Below are 21,666 nucleotides of genomic sequence, written 5' to 3' on the forward strand. Positions count from 1 at the left end.
TCTGGAGCCTAAGACTAAGAGCGCAAATAATCACAATTCGTTCGCTACAAAGTTGCAATAAGAAAAGCATATTTTTCGCAGAGGTACTTGTGCCACTCTAAACATCAAAGACAGTGAAGCTGTATGAGAAAGTTCTTACTTAGTACTTCGTCGGAAGTACTAAGGTACTATAAGGGTTCTTACTTCAATTTTTTTATTTTTCTTATGTCACCTTTTATTCCCTTTCCCCAGCACAGGGTAGTCACCCGGTACTTACACTGGCTAACCTCCTTGTTTTTCTTTCCCTTTCTTTCTCTCTCTTTCTTGGTGGCTGTTCCCAATGATAATTAATCACCGACGCCATGCACCTGCGCGTTCTCACTGACACTATGCATGGACATACGGCCGCTTCGGAGCTCCCACGCTGCTGCGTTGCTGGAACACGCCGTCATCTTTCACCGCTGCACTCACATTTATACGTGAGCTCCACCGCGCAGCTAGTAAAACGCGACCTGAGAAAAGAATTATGGCATGAAAAAAAAAAAAAAACACGTCTAAAGGAGTGGCCGATTTGAGTGATGTATGCTCAAAGGAACCTTTACTTTATAATTTTATTGCGATAACAATTAAATGGACACTCCAGGCGCATGTCTGCTGTCGCCGTCGCCGTGAGGTTCCGTATAAAGTCCAAGGGTGATTAAATTGTCGCCACACGTCGGATGTTGTACGTGCGAGTGAAAGCGTACGAGGGTGAGCCGGCGATCGCGACTCACCCTCGTGAGGAAGGAAATGGGGAAGGAAGCACGCCGTCTTCCATCGCGCGCTACGCTCCGGGGGGAGGGTAGAGATGTGGGGGGGGGGGGGGGGGGGGGGGCGTTCTACTTCGAGCGGCCCGGGCCGCTGTATCTCGAAAGCCATCTGCGTGGGGGCACGTTCTACCATGCGCTGTTTTCGCGCCCTAGTTCGCGTTGAAGCGAGAGGCAGCACGAAGGTCAATTCGCTCGCTGCTGCTGTCACGCTTCCTCTCTCCAGCGTTTGACAGCGAGTTTCTGCGGTCATCGAGTGAGATGTGTTCATGTTTGCTTGTGCGCGCGTGACACATTATGACACTATGCCAGTATGCGTATGTTTACAAGTTTATATACGGCCGATAAAACCACCTACTATCTTACTTCGTATAGCTGTCCACTAATTTGCTATCGCAGACGATGCGTCGCCTTTTGGGCGAAACTGACTTCTTTTAAAATTACTTACAAAATCTCGACTCTGACGCAGGTTGCGTTGTTGGTTGTTCTTTGATATTTGATGCCGAGCACGCCGTCGCCGCACAAGAACGGTTTTGAAAACGTTATGCTATTCCAGGCAAAGAGCACATCCCTTCCTTTGTAGTTGCCTGTTAGTTGAACGGCTTTTACATTGCAACGATACACAGTGGGGCGTGATGGATACGTATAACGGCGGACTACGAAATAATTGTGACAGCCTGGGGTACTTTAATACGCACTAGTGTGAGTAGACGGCTGCGTTTGTATCTGGCTAAAACTAGAATGGCCAAGTCACTGGAGCGGTAATTATAGTAGCCCTATATGTAGACGACGCGCAGACTTAACTACGTCCGCAATTCGACATGACTGCGACTTGCGCGAGCCTAAATTGCGCAATAACAGTGGAAACTAATTCTGTCGTTTCCTTCATTAAGTCTATTCCCGATTGCCTGATCTGGGTTGTTCGTACTTATGGTTCCTAATGTGTCAATGAGTGGCCGAATGGCAACATCTAGATCCCGATAATGTTACGTATGCTGTACTTGTTAAATGTGGTGGCGCGTTACTTTCCAGAAATGTAGCATTTATATGCTTTCGTCATATTATCTTGTATGGACCCAGTGATAACCTCTCCGCATTCCGATGGGGGCGGAATGCAAGAGCACTCGTGTATGGTGCCTTGTCTGCAGTTTAAAAAGCTCAGGTGGCCGAAATAGATTCGGTGTCCCTCTTACCCGAGTGCGTAGAATTTGTGATTTGCATGTACAGTCCCCCTCCAACTAATGTTTGAAATTACAGATTCCATGCACCACCTGACTGTCAAAAGACACCAAATCATTGTGGCTACCAGGTCACTGTGGCATTACCGGCAATGAACGTGCCGATCAAGCTACCGTGTAGTACATGCAGAATACCGACTCCTATCAATCCCGCAATCTAGGACAGGCACTGCAAAAACACTCCGCATGTTTGCACGTAAATGCACCAGATGACTATGGTTGACACGATAGTCAACGGCCAAACTAAAATGAATTTTGACAAATACTTGCAGTTTAACACGTGTAGAAGCACCCAAGGAAAGCACAAACTTACTCTTATTGTACCCCAGGCTAGAACTATCGCTTATCAATATTTATTTTTTCCTAGAACGATAAGCGACTGGACAGGCTTCCTCAAGAGTTAACAAACAAGCGTTCTGTCGACTCTTTCTAATCAGCTCTTTCTCATTTGTGAGCGAAGCACGCAGTTCCTTTCATACCGAATTTTAGGGGCGAAGCACCTTAGGGTCGAGGCTTGTCCGTCCGTCTACGTTGTCCGTGCTCTTGCGTGGGCCGATCCCGGAGATAGTGCATTACCGGGCCGACCCGCGACGGAGGTGAAGCAGGCTTCAAGCACTCCGCCAACTTCCAAAGATAAGATCTCGACCTACCAATAACGAGCCAATCTCACAACGGCGAACACGCTGCAATAAAACTATCCGACGGAACCGTTGTCGTGACAGTGTACTTGGCCCCGAATCTCTCCCGAGGCAACTTAGAAAAGTACATCGATCTAGCCATGCGCGAATACGAAACAGAAGAACAGAAGAAAGAACAACCCCTTCGTACTTGTCGGAGACTTCAACGTAGACATCATGGACAGCGACTGGCTTATGCAGTATATGACGTCTCGATACGCTCTACGATGCATTTCGTATGATTGGAAACAACCAACAACCACCAGGGGAACGTGCATAGGAACCTTGTCTTTTTCAACTTCAGGCTAGATCCGATCGAAGAACCATTGGCTCTCCATTTCACGGACCACAAAGCAGTGATAATGAAGAGAAAACGGAATCCAGAACTCAACACGACCTACGAGTTATGACAAATAAACCATTGTATTTACTGTACACACGCGTTGTCACTCATTAACATGCGCGAGTGGGCAATGTCATGCGTGATTTACGGTAAGAACGATCCCCAGTGTTTCGCCCACTCGTCATGATTCACTTCGTGGAGATGCGTAGATTTTTTATTCAACTCGTGTTATTAGTATCGGAGATATTGTTCTGCGCAGTGGCGTACAAGTATGATCTGCACTGTGTATGAGCTTGCTGTGTTCGCATTTTATTTCGACATTTTCTTTGCTTGTGCAGTGTCCAGCTTTCTTTTGTATGTACCACCCCTGCTTTGGCTGCCAAAAAGCAGTGGGTAGTATTGTCAAATAAAATAAATTAAAAAATTGCATGTAATGAACCACACTTCATGCATGCCTGATTATATTCACTACATGGATCCTACCTTGAGCCTTCGATTTCCACCAAGACTTCCCCGAAGAGACACGCCCTTTAAGTGTAGGCTATGGTTAGGCGTCGCGTCTACTAATGCTTACGCGTTCCGCAGGGATGGCTCACACCGCAGCATATGGACACTGCGGTGATGAGGAAACAATACGTAATGTTCTGTGCTAGTGTACGGTGTACATAGACTATCGCTTCACATTTTTCCCAACCAGCTGGTCGACCGGCCTCTATCAGAAGAAATAATTCGTCAACATTGTCTGGGCTTAGCATTGCATACGAAGGCCGTGCAAGCGCTACTGCGCTTCTTGAGATCCAGTGGCCCGTGTGAACACCTTTAATTGGAAACGCCTTCCTGATCCTTCTTTTTTTTTTCTCCCTCTCTGTCCTATTTTCAATCCCTATTTCCCCCGCTCTAGTGCAGGGTACCAAACCATACACTCGCACGTCATTAACGTCCCTGCCTTTCCTCTCTCTCTCTCTCTCTCTCTCTCTCTATATATATATATATATATATATATATATATATATATATATATATATTAGGGACGTTAAACTCTAAAATTTATTTTAGTTTAGCCTCATGGCATATGTTGTAGTTGCAGAATTGAATGATAGTATTGATTAAAAGCACGTTACATCCTCATTCGCGACGATTCATAAAAGCAGCATGTACGTTTAAACGTGTTTCAACGTACGCCAGTGTGAGGAGTAGTTTTTGGGCGCAATATGCAGAGCATGTATATGTTAGTGCATATTTTTCTTCCACGTCTGGAAGAACAAGCTGCCCGACATCGTTTTGGCTTGCTTTCCCACAGACGCGTCGCCCACTGCCATTTCTTTTCGGGAGACGTGCCCTGAAGAAAGGCCTTCGAGGCAGCGCCGCGTTCAAGGCGTGAAAGGTCGACCGCGGGGTCTGTCACTCTTCGTCTCGGAGCCGCTCTTCCGGGGCCTCAGGGGCGTAATTGTAGCGCCGCAGCAGCGACGACCGCCCGCCGCGAAGCACTCTGTAAAACACGGCGCGCAATGAAGCCGTACACCGCGACGAAAGCGCCAGCTGAGCGGCGAGCGCGTCGTGGGGTAAACAAGTCGGAACCGCCCCTCGGCGCATTGCTGGGGAAACCTCTGTGGTCCGGCTGCGTTCGTTGCATGACATTGCCAGGAATAGGGGATTGATCTGTAATTTCTCTGTACTCGGTACTAATTATTAGACTCTCCTGTAATGTATCGTTACTAGAGTACAGTGTACAATCTAGAGTTTGCTCGTACACACCCCAACAGCGCGACACGGTATATTCAGAATTGGGGATACTCTAACGTTTTCATCCCTGGATCATCATCATCATCATCACAATGGACACCTGGAGACCATCGGAAAAAGCTGTTTGGTGTTGGAACGAGAGAAGCGTACGTGCGTTCGGAATTCATATTCTGTGAAAAACACACATATTGGATCGAAATGCCGAACCTATATAATTTCAACAGCAACTCCTTTCATTCGAATGATCGTCCAACCGAACGATCATAAGAAAAAATAGAATTTTGTCCAGACCAGTGTTCTGTATTAGTAAGGCGCTTATCCTTACCAACATTTTGGCGTTTCTTGTGAAGATTGACACAGCTACCTAATGCGTGCACATAAGGCGATGCATACGCATGGCCTTATGTGCAGATTCTTCCGCTCTTCACACGGCATCTTGAATGGGAAGCACTGACTGGAATCATGTCTTACTCCTCGCCGTTCGTTGGCAGCCCTAAGACCAACTTTTCAGCAGGGTTTGCAAAATGTCCTTCTTCGCCCTTCTTTGCGACTCTCTTCTTCGTGATATCTCCTGTTCATTGCGGCACCGCGATGTACGTTTACCGTCATTACGATGACTAGATGACTACATGTCCTCTTCACCAGCCCAAAGCATGCAGTTCGCCACTTCTAATCACGCTCACAGATAACGGCTGCTGTAACATTCCAGTGACGAGCACCTCACGTGGTCTGCTGCTGAATCTCACGGCAGTGCACTACAGGCGCAGTCTTCACTCCCGAATTTCGCCTAAGAATATTGAAAATCGAGCTTCGGAATTCTGAAATCCTTACAATGCTGTCGATCTCGATGCAAGGCTTTGAGTCGTCTCCATACCACAATATAAGACATTGCATATTTGTACGAAGTGTTGCTATAGTCTTGATTCTCTTCAAGAAGCAGAAATTAAAACTCTATGAAGCATTTGTTTGCTCCAGCATCGTATGCGTGAGCTGCAGGGCTAAATAAGGCGAGGAAGGACAGCAGTTACTGTGCTTCCTGTACCTATCGCGTGAAAGTACATTGAACGGTTAAAGCAGGAATTAGTACTTGTCGGGGCCACAAGTACCTCACATATACTTTGAATGCCCAGTCGCCAATTTGAAGTTCATTTTTTTAGTGATACACTGTGGACAAGAGACTGCAAAGAGACAATATTGCGATGAGATAAGAGCACGCAAAACACGACATGCCATTATTTTTTTGCCGATGATTATTTTCTTTGCCTGAACACTTATGTGCACGTTCTCTTGTCGCGAGCTGATCGATTCTAGCCCGCTTACGCTAAGTATTGTGCTTACTTATGTGCGTATGTTCTTTTTGCTCATTTGCTGATGTCATTTTCTGCATATATTCATTAGACAGTAAAATTTTATGAAAAAGTCGGCAACGAAAGTTGCCAACCCTTTCAATATCATCAAATAAATCAAATCAAATCAAGCATATTTTTCTATTAAAATTCTGCTCAAAGAACAACCCGACCTGCAACGAGGCTCCGGTAGAGGCTCAGTTTGGCAAACGTGCAATGCAAATACAAATCTATGTCATAGCGATACATTTATTTTTTCGCGATATATGGTATACCAGAAATTAGGTTGCATGGGCTACACGTAGCGTCAGTGCACCGAATATGACCTACTCCTCGATGTTCTTTCTAATGGAGGGCGAGAAAGCAGGGTACGTCGCTTTTTCAACAGACCAATAACGTTATTGCTCTATTTATTTATTTATTTGTTTATTTACTTACTTACTTTCCGTGATGTAAATATGTCACTGTGGAGTGATTGAGGCAGTTTCAGCTATTACAATATCTCATTTTTCTACAACAAAAACGAAAAATATAAATCGAGAAAAAAGCTGACATAATGCAGATTTTAAAAATAAATAACAGCCCGTCTCAATACTATTTCTAGTCACATTAATTTTTTTTCATAAAGTGAGGCTTAGCAGATAGATAGATAGATAGATAGATAGATAGATAGATAGATAGATAGATAGATAGATAGATAGATAGATAGATAGATAGATAGATAGATAGATAGATAGATAGATAGATAGATAGATAGATAGATAGATAGATAGATAGATAGATAGATAGATAGATAGATAGATAGATAGATAGATAGATAGATAGATAGATAGATAGATAGATATAGATAGATAGATAGATAGATAGATAGATAGATAGATAGATAGATAGATAGATAGATAGATAGATAGATAGATAGATAGATAGATAGATAGATAGATAGATAGATAACTTTATTAAGGTCCTGAAGGTATCCGCCCCAGTTTAAAGAAGATAGTGGCATCATGGTAAAAATTCGTATAATGTTCGTCGACACGCGATCGAAGAGAAGTGGCGTGGTTACTGCTCCCGTTGATCTCTTCGAGCTTGGCAGAGGAGATTGCGTGCGCGGCCCTGGCTGGCGTCTCGTTTAGGCGTTGTTTGTCCCGCCTGCTTTGAAGGACGTTCCTCCTGACACATCTAGAACGCGACGCTAAGCTGCACATTATTTATGGCTGCGCATGGAGCCACCGTTCAGTGGCAACCGACGGCCTCGTCGTGGGCCCCAAGTTGGCAGCGGCCGAGAACGTAGCCTCAATTGGCCCAGGGATGAAGGCGTTAGGGTGTCCACAATTCTGAATATCCCGTGTCGCGCAGTCGGAATGTGGACGAGCCGCAAACAATGGTAGGAGCCCGTGCTAACCGAATTTAGTCACTCTTGCGATGCACGACAAATGTGATGTGCTACGCAAATTTTGTAGAGCAAAACAGGTGCGATAAAATAGTTGTGCGCCCAAGCGAAAAGCGCATTCGACGAGACTCTGTCTTGGAGCCTCTAATCTTGTGTTTTCTGGCTGGGTATCTTGGATTAGAGCTTAGATCGTATTTGGGCTTTAATTGCTGCAGATTCGGGGAGCGATTCCGCATCTAACAAATAATAAGGTTCAGTTAAGCAAATCGAGCAGGTGAACAAATGTAATGAGAGAAATGGCGCTGGCGAACTTCATTAGCACTGGTTTTGGGTTATGGAGGACCAATGAAATGAAGACGAAGCTCAAGAAGTAAGGCAAGCTAAAGATAACATTCGTTCAGTAATAGCCGACATAGTAATGGCAACGTCGCTCGTAATTAAGTGAAGTGGACAGTTAATGACGCATCTGAGAGCATTGTTTCACCGAGGGCAAAGTTCTTCATTGCCGGAGTAGGTTTACGGTGTTACCACATAATTAAGATCAGCAGGAATAGTTGGCAAACCACGATGTGACTGCCTACATTGGGTGCAAACATTTAAATTGCAGGCACAGTTCTAAATTAGCCACTTATAAAACTGTGGTCGCTCCGAACGAAAATAATTGGGAGTTATCTGCATTGTCTTATCTCCTCCTTTATATTAGAGCGAATATTTCTTTGCCTGCTATCCCATGGTCTTGCCTGGGATCGGTCGGTTGCTGGTCGGGTTCTTACCGAGTAAATTAAATCTCACTCTTAGCATCGCGATTCGAACCTCGGCCGGTCAGCGCAGCAGCCCCATGGCCTTGCCATTAGGCTACACTTTTTTTTCTTTCATTGAACTTATTTCAGGCACACATGAACGACTATTGCGGGAAACAAACCGATAAACGAGCCAAGAAGTCTGTTCTGGTTGCATGGCGATGAAGGCACATGCACCGAACATCATAGAGTTCCTCTTCACTCTTGAAACGTGCTGCTCAGGTCGCGCTCAATCTTCACAAGAAACACTAAAATGGTGGTAAGCGCATTACCGATACAGAATACCTATCTGGACAAAATTCGATTTGTTCGTATACATCTTTAAGTTGAACGATCATTTGAGTGAAATGAGTTGCTGCTGAAATTATATAGGTTCGAGATTTCGATCCTATATGCATGTTTTTCACAGGCTTTGCATTCCAAACGCACGTGTGCTTCTCTCGTCCCAACACCAACTAGCTTTTGAAGATTGTGATGATGATGATTTCCCTACTATGGCACAACGGGGTATTGGCCAAAAAGCGGGTGGTGCATATCCTGCCATCAACTATAGCTCTTTCAGGGAGGCTTGGCTAGCTCCGACCTCGAGGATCAGCAATGGCTGATTGCGGGGGCCCAGGACGCGGCCCGAGCTCGAGGCATACTGGAATGAGGACACCTCTCCAAAGCTTCATTTGCGTAATAAAGATGTTTATTCTATCTCTCGCTCAGACAATCGCCGCGCGTTGATGATGATTATGACTTCCATGCTAGGGCACCAACCCACAGCGGAGGGAATCAGCCAAGAAGCGTGTCCGTGCATTGATAATGATGATGATTTCCATAGCATGGCACATTCCCAAGACGGGGGCGGTACATATCGTACATCGTTAACTAGCTCGTTGAGATGATCGTCGCGTGTTGATGACGGTTATAATTCCCATACTACGGCACCAACCCACAACAAGCGATCGGCCAAGAAGTATAGTGGGTACATCTGAAATAACTGAGAATAAATGAAGAAATATAAGCCAGTACAGGACTCCGTCCCATTGCGTAACACAGGCGCGCGAGAACACGCGCGCTCCAGTTTCCTTTACGCCAAAGACTCGGGAACGAAATGGGCAAACTTATGGCCTTTCATTGACCACTTCATGAAAGCCTCGCTTCGCATGGAGTGCGCGTTGGATCGCCATAGCTTTTTTTATTTATTATTTTTTGTAAAATTAACTTTTTTCTTTTTGTTTCTGTCCAACATAGAGAAGTGGGGTAGCTCAAAAGTCTTCTGTACACCTCAATCTCTCCAGATCAACGGATGTATAACGGAACAAAACAGGTTGGGAGTTCAAAATACTTTGCTTGTTTGTTTTTGAGGCACCGTTTAAGCAGAGCTGCCCACACCCTTACATCACTCCTAATATTACACATCTTTCGCATATCCACTCATAAACATTATCATCACGACGGCATGCATTGATCTATCGGCTGGGACCCTGCCTCAACTCCATTCCACAGTGATTTTATTTTCTCCTTTCTCGCGTTGCGGAAGAGGCATTCACTTTCTGAAGGCAGCCTTCCTTCTCTCCAAAGTTTGTTCACCCCCACCAGCATAATCATCGTCGTCAACAATACACTACCGCCATTTGCCATTGCAAGTGAACAACGAGCTTTACCTCAAACAGCGGCCCTTCTCACAGCTAACCTTACACCGTCGCACGGGACCTTTTACGAGAGTCACATACCGGCCGTTGGACGGCCAATTGTCCCGACGTCCTTACAGGGCTTTCCTAACACAAGATACCCGCATTCGGAGCCACGCGGTTCTGCTTGCTTTGCTTCTCTGTGGCGTATAGCTGCCGGAGCTTATCCACGTTCCCTGCCACAACAGCACCGTGGCCTACCGCGAAACGCCGAGGGTCAGTGTACCCACAAGGATGCAATAAATCGGCGTGCAGCTGGCGGCAGCCCTCCCTGGTCCATCTTACAGTAGTAGCCCAGCTTCAGACAACGTCAATCACATTCCCTACACACACCCCACTGGGCCATCGGACTTGGGGAAAAAATGTACTGTCCGGCATCGCTCTCTCCTATCCTGAACCTGCCTGACCTTATAATGCAGAGCAATGACCAGCATTGACGATAGTGATGGATGTTGTGGTAGCCAAAACACTTTCTGGCTTAATTAAACTGTCCACAAATATTACTGGAGGCTGCTCGAGAAGGCTGTTCACAATGTGCAGTTGGTGTTTCCAGCTCAGAGGACCTCAGTTGTTTTACGGTTGCTTGAGCGCGTGCAGAGCTGTTCATCGGGAAGGCCACATTATGCCCCTTTCTGATCGAAACAAGTGGGAACGGGAGATGATAAAGGTGCGCGAGCCCTTTTCGCACAACGAATGCTAACGTAAATCAGCGATTTCTTTTGAAATCTCAGCAACTGAAAATGAAACGAGGCACGGTAAGATAAAAGAGGGCAATCGTGAAAGAATCGCTTACGTTTCTCTCTCGCGGTTGTTTATGAGTGCAGATTTAGGTTAGGGTTTTACGGCGCACGGCACTGAAGACTTTGTAGTATTTCACGCCTCTTGTATGAGCACGCCGCGGTGTCTGAGCACAAGTACGCTGATAAGATCGCAGTGATATCGTAGAGTCGAAAAAGTATATATGCATGTACATAGAGAAGAGGGGCGGGAGCGACAATAAACTTTTCCCTCTCTCATTTTCATGGCAGCGGAGGCAGTTTCTTTTTCGCTCCAACGGCGTGAGAATTGCGAAGGCTGTTAGGGAGCACGCAGAACCGAATGGAGCTTGCGGCCAATGCGGTGGCGGTATATGACCGAGGCGACGTGGGAGGTCAGCGGCAGGCGCAGGGCGTCGTATTGCTTTTACCTCCGCGTGCGTGAACTACTCGAGCCAGTCGCTGCCACCGCCGCGTGGGAGTGTGTAAGAATTGAATACAAATCCCCCATCAAGCGCGCGCCTGTGCCCTTCGGGACGAAGACAGCAGCGGCGGCGGTGGCGCCAGATCCAGACGGAGACGTATGAACGCGGTCTGCAATCGCCAGACAGACAGGCGTGCGATCCCATCAGAACGTCCTCACTGTCTCCTGTGTTTTCCGTGCAGTGCAGGCACAGGCGTTCAGTGCACAGAACCTTCATGATTTCGCATGCGTCCCAAATACGGCGGCTAGTGGGACCACGCAGGGGCGTCCTTTGAGCAGACGTTTACGTTGTGTTTGGTCGTTTTCGAGATTAAACGATGCAACTGTGCGTTACCAACGTTCGTATACAATTGCGGTCTCTGCACCCGGAGCATCGGGTTGAGCCTGGTTGAGTGCGGTAGAGCTTCTGCCTGGTTGCTTTCTTTCTGTTCATCCTTTAACCTCCTTCCCCCTGACTTAGGCGGTGGCCCTAAACGGGAGATTTGTGTTATTGGCCACTCTGCCTTTCCTTCTGTTATCACTGTCTCTCTCGCTTCTGTTGTCTTAGACCCTATAATTCGTCATCACCCCTGTATTGTAATACTATTTGTGTATTCTTCACAAGAAGCTCGCACAACATTTTGTGTCAAGCTCGCACGCCAACGTACCCCAATATTAAAAAAATTCAATAAACTCATACGAAATGCTGTCATAACGAGACGAAATTACGCTGTTCACGATCGCAATTTTTGTCTCCATCAATATACAACCTTCTCGACCATCTATTATTGTCGAACGCTTATATCAGAAGGACACATCCTACAACATAGACGTGATCTTACAGTGCATTATGATAAAATATAACACCGAAGGAAGCGACGTTCTGAACTAAATGTGTCAACTTTGGTTCGGTCATGTCCCGGGCTTCATATTCGTGTACTTTGTCGTCGGAAGGACAGTTTCCTACCGAAATATTTGTTGCTTGGAGACGCCTGTATATATCGATGTTATGGAGATTCCATGGCAGCGTGTCGGTTGGGTTGGACGTTGTTCACTTTGAACTTGTTTCCTCTTTTCATTTCCTCGAAAGTGTTTTGCCTTGCCATTGACATTTCCCGATCTCGTCGACGAGTGCCGATGGTGCCGCCACATTCGCTATCCGGTCGCGGACTGAAGACTTCTCCAGACCAGTTCAGAGCGCAAGACTTTGCTCCATCAACCAGCTTGTGGGGTGACATGCAACAAGCTTTGATGTTTTGATCAACACATTTTTCTAACCACTTGCAGTCGATAGCGGTTAGAAAAAAAATATTGTCGCAGTTTCACCCGAAAGGCGAAGCATCAATTGCGATAGCAAATTAGTACAAGCTATACGGAGTAAGGATAGTAGTTTTATCAGCTGTATAAATTTGCGACATGCAGCAGCACCAGCAACGCGCAGAACTGTTGTCGACGCCATTGGCGTTTTGCCCACGTTCGCACCGAACGCGCGCGGCGTTTTTATATAAATACGCATTTAGTGCCGCAGCTAAATGTCGCCTCCCCTCCCTCTCTCCCGTCCCCCCACAGCCTTTCGCGCGACGGAAAAAGTCGCGTTTGCTCTCTATATATGGAAAGGAGGAAAAATACGCTTAATTCTGCAGCCCTTCAAGGAGCACGGCGCAGAACGCGCGTTTGCTCTCCGACGTCCGTTCGCTCCCCGCGAAAGCGCGCGTCCCTCGCCCCCTTTCACTCGCACATACAGCGTCCGGAGCGCGGCGACGAGTTCTTCGCCGTTGACGTCATACGGAACCTCACGGCGACGGCGACGGCGACGGCGACGGCAGAAATCCGCTTTGGAGTGTCGATATAATTGCTATCCCAATAAAAAAGTTGTCGCAGTTTCACCTGAAAGGTGAAGCATCAATTGCGATAGCAAATTTGTAGAGAGATATACGGAGTAATGATATTAGCTTTATCAGCTGTATAAACTTGGACATGCAGCAGCACCGGCAACGCGCCGAACTGTTGTCGACGCCGTCGGCATTTTGCCCGCGTTCGCTCAAAATGCGTGCGGCGTTGGTGACTGTTGCCGGAGCCTCTGATATAAATAGGCACTTGGTGCCGCAGCTAAACGTCGCCTCCCTTCCCTCCCCCTTCCCCCCCTCCCCCACGGCCTCTCGCGCATTGGAAGAAGGCGCGTTTGCTCTACATATATGGTGATTGTAAAGGAGGAAAGAGACGCCTACTTCTGCAGCCCTTAAGGAAGCACGGCGCAGAACGCGCGTTTGTTCTCCGCCGTGCGTTCACTCCCCGTGAAAGAGCGCGTCCCTCGCGCCCTTTCACTCGCACATACAGCGTTCGGCGGCGCGCGGCCACGATTTCATCTCCATTGACGTCATACGGAACCTCACGGCGACGGCGACGGCGACGGCGACGGCGACGCCGACGGCGACGGCGACGCCGACGGCAGAAATCTGCTTTTGAGTGTCCATATAATTGCTATCGCAATAAAAGAAAAGTGGTGTTTCGAGCTCAGATTCTGATGGAACCTATCTCGCGGATAATCGCGAAGCTTTTAAATGCGAAGGGCTATCGTACATCTCAAGAACTGTTCTCAAGCGGCTTTTACTCAAGCTGGCAAATGCGGTAGCTTAGGCGCCACACACAATTTGTCGCGAATATACCTCTATGCTGTTTATAATCATAAATAGGTCTGCTAGTATGTTAGAGCTACAATTTATAGCAGAAGTGTTCTTCTATTTTGTCCCACAGATGATGACGTTAGGGGTGCACAGTGCTTCATTTAGTCGTGTTCGTGCTATCCGTATCCAAAGACCGAAGTTGCGTGGAAGCTTGCGACTACCACAAACGTGCAAGCACGTTTGCGGTAGTCGCAAGCTTCCAGCAGACAGTGTTTCGGACAGCAAATACACGCAGCAACAGTGACCCTCAATGGGTGTGCGTGTATCACATCCCCGCCCCGATTGGAGTGGCCTCTCTGAACAGCGGCGCACAGAACCGCTGTCAAGGGGCGCGGCCTCTAGACGTCGGGGACTTGACTTGAATAGCCATCGTTCGCGGTCATCGCGAGCGATGCGCATCACATGTCGTCGACGTGCCTGACGCAGCACAGGTAGAACACACCGAGCAAAGCTTGGATTTATTTCCGCGCCAGAAGTAAATTAAGTACAGTCCGAGGGCGAGCGGCTGGTTTTACTTTCTCACAGGGAGACGTGCTGTGGCTAATCGGCTCTCAGTGGGGTCTACGAAGTTTACGGGTAAGGAAGAAGAAGAAAAAAAAAGAAAGGATGGGGCCCACCCCGTGAGACGATGGAGAGGGAAGCTCTGATGACAGGGAAACGGTAAAGAAAAAAAAAATACACGAGAGGCCGCGTGTACGCATCCTTGATTGCCGGCTATTGTGCGTGCTGAAGAAGTGGCACGAAAAGAACGACGAACGATTACGAAGGTAAGCAATGTAAGTGTGGGCTAGACGCCGGCATATACGAATGTATATGTATAAGCGACAAGATTTAGGTCTACTTGTTCAAAAGGCTTTGAGGCCGCGTCAGGTTTGCGCACATTTTGCATGACAGAAAAGCACTGATGATTCCACCATTCCAACGACATTATGTCGTGTCCCTCGGATATCTGCGAAAGTCATATTTACACAGAGGACAGTGCTTATTACCAGGGGCTAATTATAATGCCAAAGCTTTGCACTGTAATTCAATTGCTCGAATTGAAAGCTATAAATGCAGTAACGCCTCTTGTGAAGTGGACATAACCAAAGGGGCATTTTCGGGTGTTACCTGTCCCAAGCTATATTTAATATTTCGTGTCTTTCCAGCTAATTACCCAAGGTAGTTTCAGCGACTGAAAGGCAACTTTGACTGGTAAGAAAACTATGGCGTAATTTCAAGGTTCAACACTTCAGAAAGTAACGATGAGTTGACCATTATGCGCTCAATTATTGACAGAGGAATACGACCTTTTTTATTGTGACGGTAAGCGCTATTGCAAATATCTATAGTCTAGAAGGAGAGCCATACTCCGCAAGCCCTTCGGGTCGAACACCCTGACAAGTGCACTACAGTTACACCCTGACAAGTGCACTATACAGTTAAGTGCATTGGGCTTTAAGGTGCCAAATAGAAGTGTATATGCCAACTATCGGACGAAAGTTCATTTTCTTATAGGCGATGTCTGCAGGAATTTGCGGCTATGCTGTCTCTATTACTCCATGATGTGGGCGAATACTGTGTCGCACGACAAAGAAACATGTAGAAAGACGGCACGCGTTACATTAAGAGGCGATCAAACACAGTTCTTTTTCAATTCCCAACTGTTGCTTCGCAGTAGGCGTAGCAGGAGCACTTAAACCTATACTCCGAAGGTTCGCGTCAGCTTCGCTGAGGGCGCTGAAACCGGATCGAACCCTTAGAAGAGCTATGAATTGGACTAGTTGTTGTGTATTCATTTTTCGTGCTCTAAATACTGTAGGACGCAACAGGGGCTACTCGAAAACTAAATATGAAGCCCACAAAAAATGTGCTTCCCTGTGTCACTTTTTGTCCGCTTCATATATCCAGTGTTCGTTTCGTCCCTGTTGCGTCCTATACAGTACTCAGCGCAAGAACAACGAACGGATCAAACCCTCGCGAGAGCACTTTTTCAGCCAACGTGCCTATGGGGAAAGTGAACAGTGGATCCCGCTTCTCCTGCCAAATGAGATGTTCGCCGTTGCGATGGGTCCACGTGGCAGTATTTTCAACCGCCACTGAGGAGCGACGCGTCTCATGAAGATTCTCATTCCGAGAGTGGCATACAAACGCCGCCTGAAGCAGCACCTCCACCTTCATCCCGTTGTGCGTAAGCTAACTGCTTCCTTCCTCATCATGCGCCTGAAAATTTCTCCGTCGAAAGCGAGCTGCAGTTGTACCACTGTGACTTAACTGTGATGCAGACGTCATCCACTCAGGGCTCATACTTTAGTACAAATACAGAAGTGGTGTCGTTCTGTTATTCCACAATCTGACTGACGCACATTTCAATCATGTTTTTCTTGTTCGCACTGGAGGCGCGCTACATCGGTTCCAGCAGCTGAGTACCGTGTTCTTTTCACACGACTTGTTCAGCGCCTGAGTGGACTGTTGATGTGCGAATCACACGAGCGCCGGCGTGTGGACGCACGCGGCACACACCTGCATTCGACGCGTGCGGCCCCCTCGAACTAGACGTCCTTGGATTGAAGCCCGACTTTCCGCTTCGCGCTTAGAGAAATCTCATTCCGAATGCCAGCGCAGACGAAGCAGCCAACAGCACGGCTGGCGGCTCTTAGCCGACAGGCGTGCGACGTGCACGCGCGTACGACGTGCGATGCACGACACGTTCTCGAGTTGCTTGTGATTTTATCCGTGTCTAAATGGAAATAACCACCCTTACATTCCGTTTCCAAGGGAAACGACTGCGTGCGCCAGGCTATTCAACACGGTGTGCTCTGAACAAAAACAGTACGAGTGGTTTCGCTGCCGACGTCGTTAGCGTTCTCGGATGAATATTGGGGCGGGAATGTTTACTAACTTTTAATAAGCTCTACGGGAGCTGTCACGCTGAGCACGAAGTTGGCCAAACATTGTCCGGAAACAATTTCACGCACAAATGTTGCGGCTCGGGGGTAGCGTTTAGGCGAGACTCCTCCAGGCACAGGGATGAGTGCGTCCGGGAATAGAAGCGAAAGAAAAAGCGTTATTTTACATTATTTACACTGACTCTTGATATGGAAGCCCACTCTATGTAGGAGCAATTTAAATGTCTGAGCTCACTACATATCTGAGCACACACCAGGACACGTCAGGATACCTTCACTGCACCAAAGGTGTCTGCTTATAAAAGAGTCAGCTGACTAGACCAGGGAATCTGTTGACAGCGTCTCGGCCAGTCACAATCGTTGAACCGTTCGCAATATCCCGCCTATGACGTCGCACCGTTCTGATGGACTCCGCCTCCAATGTTGCGCGATCGCCCCTGCATACGATGCAACACATGGCAATTTGGGGAACCTGAGGTCGACGCACTTCCCATGGAAGTAAGTCTCGAAGTTGGCCCCTTGCATCAATTAGTGACATTTCCGTGACGGTCAGCTTGTAGCGACCCGGGAAGCCTGACCTTCATGGTGGTTACCGCTTCCACGGAAGGTGGTGGTTGTTGTCACCTCGAAGTGAGCTCCTTTGTTTTGCGCGTCGCAGTCTATGTCGGGCCCCGTCACCGCTTGGGCGGGTGCTGATGAAAGGGGTGCCTTGTGGGAAGCATCCAATGAGTGCTCGTCGCCGTGTTGAGACGTAACACAACGAGGGCGCAACAATTGATAGGATTCATATTAGAATATCCTTCTCGCCGTGCAATGTGTGGCTTCGGCACTTCGTTTGCGGACAGTGTTGGTGGCTGTCACTCACGGCGAATCGTGCTGAAGCGCGACGATCCAGCGGTCCGAATATAGGGACAGGGTTGACACTCTCACCGAAATGTGCATGTTCGAAGACTCGCATGACTTCGTGAAGAGGAGGAATAATCACCGCCTTCATAACACATTTTGACTCTTTTAGCTATGCTTGGTCAACAATAATATCGCTTTGCGCATGATGGTCTACTCCGCCACAACCACTATGCGCGAGTGGCCTCTGTTTCAGAAAAAAAAAATTAAAAGCATTTATAAACTAAATAGTGTGGGAAGGCGGTCCTCATCGTATACAGACGGCACTCACTGTCTTCACGAAACAAGCATGGGTGCCAGCCACATACAGAGCTTAAGGCAGTCTCCCACTCTTTTTATGGAAATAAGGCTTGATTGTCCAGAAAGGGCGACTGCAAGCAATTGACGGTGCAACAAAGATTGCGGTGACAGCTTTAAAGCTCGGACTTCTGCTACAAACTGTCGCGTTCACTTCACTGTGCGCGAACACAGCGCGGGACGAATGGTGCATCACAGCATACTATGTGTCCTGAAACACGGAGCGAAAGGCATACATTGGCAGAGGCCCGCACGGCATTTCGCGTTCCGCGGGAACCGCGACTAACCACTGCGCCGCCAAATTGACTAGCGGCCACTAGCAATACGTCTCCGTCCCTCCTTCCGCTTCGCGCAGGATAAATCAGGGTCCTAGAGCCGCGACGAGAAGGCGAAATACGTGCAAGATTGAGCGGACAGCCGGGGCGGTGTCGACACACGCTACCTTCGCAGCAGACCAAACGCTCCTCAAGTGCTCCGCTCGTCTATTTCAAGGGGGTTCAAGGCAATATATATCTTGAACAATTTTTCGGTGTTCGTAAACGGTCCTCGCATAGGTCTGAGTGGACTCCTTCTCTCCTAGAGCTCTTACTTTACTTTTTTCCTCACTACCGCGGATGCCTGCCACTGCATCCGCGTACTCATCGTAGCAGACGACGCATCGTTTTGAACGCGTGTCACCTGTCTACGCATACGTCGTCGTCTGCCACGGTGTGCGCTGCCTGCTCGCTTCATCATATGTTCGTGCCGTCGGAGGTTTTTTCACGCCCCGGCATTTAACGCCCATGACCCGTCCCCGCAGACACGTTCACTACATACTCTAGAAGTCATGAGCCTGCCATCATGTGTATACGCTTTTTCTCCTTTTCTTTAGTGCCAACGACGGCCGCACTCCAAAAGGCAAGCGGTGTGTCTCGTATTTACAGCATCGGCTCCCGTTCCATGCAGCTTTTGCCTCGACCCCCTCTCGGTGACGGGAAACACGCACCAATCTCAGGCGGCGCGAGTGCGACACCCGCGTTCTATTCTTGGCGCCGTCTGCTTTCTGTCTCTCGTTTTTTTCCTTCTTTTTTATTATTATGATACGCAAATATTGACGAGAAAGGTCACTCGCATCTTGTTGAGATCTGCGAACGTGATAATGAATGAAAAATATGCCCTAGCTTGCCTTCAACGCATCCATTACTATTTTTTTCTCTCTCTCCTTCAATGCTGAGACGCTTCTGTCGCGCACAGTTCATTCTCCACCTGTTCTTGCGGTTCAGCAACTTGTAGACGCTTGAGAAGTCACGTCGCTTCAAGCAGCATGCTTACGCGAGAAGAGAATCTTCTAGCGTACGCTCTGCGGAGACACCACCCTCTGACGAGCTGTTGCAGCTTGCCCCCTGACAGGTCCCCCACACATCTTGAGCGAACGAAAAACAAGCGCATGCTTGAGTTCACACCGTTTATCTTTTACCGCTGCGGGCGTGAGAGCTAAAAAGCGTAATTTGAAAGCCCGCCCGTCACGGGCGTGTTTACCCGCGGCGGAAAGCGAGAGTTGCCAACTCGGAAGGCTTCGCGTCGCGATGCTTCCCAGGTGTTGTCATCGCAAAAAAATAAGACTAGCGAAATAAGTCACTCAAGTCACTGGCTCATAAGTAAAGCATATATAAACTGGACCTGACCAGACATGTATTATTATTTATTTATTTAGTCTTTAAGCTTAGAATACTTCTATGTTTTCAGTGACAGCGCCTTAATTTTATCTGGATACACACAAGTAGCAAGGCCTTCAGTTCTCTTGTGGTGTCTCCCAACAGTCTCAGGTACCCCTAAATATTTCGGGGGGAACGAAGAACGAAGAAGGTCAGTCACCCCAAAAAATTATTGAAACAGATGACGCTGCTATCACTGAGCGAGACGTCATCATAATCATCATTATCATCATCAGTCTATATATATATCCACTGCAGGACGTATAGGTCTCTCAGAGCGATCTCCAATTACCTCTGTCCTGCGCTAGCTGATTTCCAACTTGCGCCTGCGAATTTTGCGCCACTTCCCTAGTGACCACTACGACTTGCTCTTTACGAAGCCTTAATTAGATCTTGCGCCATGTCGGCATTCATCTGCCCCCTGACCCTCACGGGATTTCGTACTCGTCTCTCTCTCACCTTGGCAGGGCTGGTCGCACTGCGCTACAATGACACATCAGCCGCCTGGTTGCTCTCTTAAGCCTGGAAAGACTCCTTATGAGCTTACCTCATACCGGCCAGTTGTATTAGCCAGCTGTGTTGGAATAGTTAGGGAATGAATGGTCCTGGCGAGACTCGAATGATTTATGGAGAGGAATAATCTTTATCCGGACATGATGACCGGTTTTCAGCGGGGTCGTTCTTTGATTGACAGCGTCATTGACCTCGTTACGACAGTGGACATTAAAATGTCGTCGCCGACTCGTCGCCGCTGTTTTCCTAGACATCAAAGGCAACATCCTTCATGAAGCCATTCTCGATGCCCTAGATGACTTGGGCGTTGGCGGCCGGCTCTACTGTGGATTTGAGCTACCTCAGCGGCCGTTTCGTTTACATGTCCATGCCTGACGGAGAGAGAAATCGTCATCGGTATGCCGTGGAGTTCCTCAGGGAGGAGTTCTCAGCCCAACATTGTTTAATGTGGCACTTATTGTCCTGGTGAGTGAACTTCCAGCTCTCATCCACATCAGTGCATATGGAGATGACGTCTGCATCTGGGCTTCTGTACAACACGCCCACAACACGCCCAGACGTGCGAGATTACAACGTGCTATGTCATCTACTTCACGATAAACGGTGTCAGGGTTTGTTCTTAGCTACTGAATATGTGCTGTGGTTGCATTCACGCGCAAATCCGACTGCCGCTACCCTATCTCCATTACGGTGTTGAAATACCTTATGTCTCGCACCACAGATTCTTGGGCATTATCACTGACCACGGTTAGTCATGTCGAGGCACGTTAATATGCTGAAGCAAACTTAATCTGTTTTGCCATGTTCTCCGCTTCGTAGCAGGCATGAAATGGGCCCCACCACGAAGGCTCCTTACTACGACTTTATCAGTCTCTATTCGTAGGCTACTTTCGCTACAGCCGCCCGATACTCTCAAACTTGAGCCTTTTCCTGCTTACAGACATTAGAGAGCGTTCAATCACAGGCCCTCAAAATATGTCTTGGCTTGCCACCTCCAACAAAGGCAGAATTGAGGAAGCCCGGTTATGCCCATTATCGGTATACTGCCCCCAAACCACTTCATGCATATTTATGTTTACTCACACGACAGCATCGCCATCCATTGACGTCGGTTCTGCTGAGCGGCCGGACAGCAGTTTCACAAGTGCACTCCACTGCCATCTACCCTACATTACATCAGGCTATGTCCTTTCATGTCACCCCGTCAAACCACGTTGGTGATGGTTTAACCTTCGGTATGCCTGCATGCCCCCGGCATACTCAGAAATCATTGGTTCCCATTAGCGGACTATAGCAACTTGCTCTGGCATACATCTGGTCAGAATACCAAACCTATGTTCATGTGTACACACACGGATCCGCGTCACCAAAGGCGTCGACAGCAGCTGTGGTGATATCCGCCCAGCATATGAATCGAGGTATCGTTTCTAGATCATAATTCTACATCAACCGCTGCAGACTTGTGGCC

At 47.8% G+C, this 21,666-nt stretch overlaps 1 protein-coding gene and 1 pseudogene across 1 annotated transcript in view; one reads left to right on the forward strand and one right to left on the reverse strand.

The window, feature by feature from the left end:
* Positions 1-21,666, forward strand: part of LOC119448097 (FRAS1-related extracellular matrix protein 2-like) — a 219,057-nt gene that overhangs the window by 31,356 nt on the left and 166,035 nt on the right.
* Positions 2,573-2,663, reverse strand: LOC119451173 (U2 spliceosomal RNA; annotated as a pseudogene).

This window comes from Dermacentor silvarum, chromosome 4 (assembly GCF_013339745.2).
Source record: "Dermacentor silvarum isolate Dsil-2018 chromosome 4, BIME_Dsil_1.4, whole genome shotgun sequence".
Lineage (NCBI taxonomy): Eukaryota > Metazoa > Arthropoda > Arachnida > Ixodida > Ixodidae > Dermacentor > Dermacentor silvarum.